The sequence below is a fragment of the Papio anubis genome, chromosome 6 (assembly GCF_008728515.1).
Source record: "Papio anubis isolate 15944 chromosome 6, Panubis1.0, whole genome shotgun sequence".
Classification (NCBI taxonomy): domain Eukaryota; kingdom Metazoa; phylum Chordata; class Mammalia; order Primates; family Cercopithecidae; genus Papio; species Papio anubis.
Window position 1 is genome coordinate 16,215,979 of NC_044981.1, and position 2,054 is coordinate 16,218,032.

The window sequence follows — 2,054 nt, forward strand, 5'->3', positions numbered from 1 at the left end:
GGCTGCAGTGAACTAGGATTGTGCCACTACACTCCAGCCGAGATGACAGAGTGAGATCCTGACACACACACGCACACATGTAAAACTAGGAATACAATTTATATTTAACCATGTTTCAGAGCTCTAGCATCAAGTAGCATTCATTCACAAATATGTGAACTAATTGGAAAAACACACATCTCATGAATAGATGCACTTCCAATAAACTCTTACTTTTTATGTGTAGCTATTTTCAAAGTATACACAATATATAGGTTGTTTTGGATCAATTGTATAATAAAAATTACTCAATCTATATTTATTTTTAACACTATAACTTACAGTTACAGGGACTTTAAAATTAATTTTATGGGGGAAAACTGTAATAGAGTGATCAGTAAGAGATATAAAATGTATTATTATACTAAGATATAATTCTATAGGGAAGTAGGATTGAAATACAATTTTAAGGAGAAAGGGAACAATCTAAAAGTTATGCTTATTTACAAAATATCTTGTATTCTTAAATGATGAGTAAATTAATAATGTTACAGATTTTGTTTTTGTTTCTTTGTTTTTGTTTTTTGAGACAGGGTCTCACTCTGTCACCCAGGCGGGAGTGCAGTGTCATAGTCTCAGTTCACTGCAACCTCTGCCTCCCAGGCTCATGTGATCCTCCCATCTCAGCCTCCTGAGTAGCTGGGACTACAGGTGCACACCGCCACACCCAGCTAATTTTTGTAATTTTAGTGGAGATGAGGTTTTGCCATGTTGGTCTTGAACTCCTGACCTCAGGTGAGCCACCCGCCTCGGCCTCACAAAGTGCTGGGATTACAGACATGAGCCACCATGCCCAGCCTTATTTTTAAGTTTTAATATTCTTATTTTGAATACTGTTATGAATGAATACATTTCATCTTTTGCAACAACTTGAAACTTATGACAAAACTTAAATGTCAACCTTAAAATGTGCAAAGCAATAGATAGTAGATCAAAACTATTATGATATATAAGCAAAATGTTTGAGGATGACTGATCTATATTTTCTGTGTGTGTTTGTGTGTGCATAAATATTCTATTGCATTAACTTCTTGCCTCAATAACATTATGGAAATATAGAGGAGGTCAATCTGTATTTTCTAGATCTTTTCTTCCCCCTACGGCAGTGATCTCCAGTCTTTTCCTGGTAAGGGCCCTTTGAAGGAACACCTAGAAGGAAATATTGAAAATGCAAGCTACTGACAGTTATTGGCAAGGCAGGATTGTTAATTAGCCTTCAAGATCAAGATTATCTGGCAACTGGTGATCACACAGCATTGTGCAATATACAATGACTACTACATTGTAAGGTTTTAGTTAAAATGCACTGGGCTTTCAGAGAGCTTGGTGCAGAAAGGATCCCTTAGGAAATATTTCACAGAGGATGTGAGGTAGGCAATGAGTGATTGGTAAGCTCTAGGGATGGCTTTCAGAATGGAATAACAGCCTAAGTAAAAGCATAGAGGGATGCCCAAGACTGTACCAACAGCAGTGAGTAGGCCTGCCAGCAGTGAGTAGGAGCAGACTTTGCCAGCTGAGGAGTGATGGACTCTGTTCCTAATCCCGCATTTCACCAGCACAGTTACATTGAATGGGTCCCCAGTTCCAGTTGGGTTTAAACTCATTCAGGGCAAGGATCTAAACTTCTTCTTCTTCCACCTGCTAGGACCTTCTGCTCTTCTGCATTTCAGTCTCAGTATTGAGGCTATCACACCCTCCCATGACTTTGTCTATTACCCTGGCATGCTATCCTTTATTTCTATATCCTTTAGGGCATTGTAAATGGATATCCCTACATCAATCCCTACCTCAAACTCTACCCTCTACATCCTTCACTCGTCTCCCTCAGTCTCTTCATGGACTTCTCACAACTTTATAAATATTCTAAAAATGACTGAATTGGACACTTGAAAATGGAGAATTTGATCATGGGCAAATTATATCTCAATAAAAAGTTAAGTAAACTACACTGAAAATTCATCCATATGAAAAACACAACTAAGAAACAGATTAAAATACAGAATAATTAGTGTTCT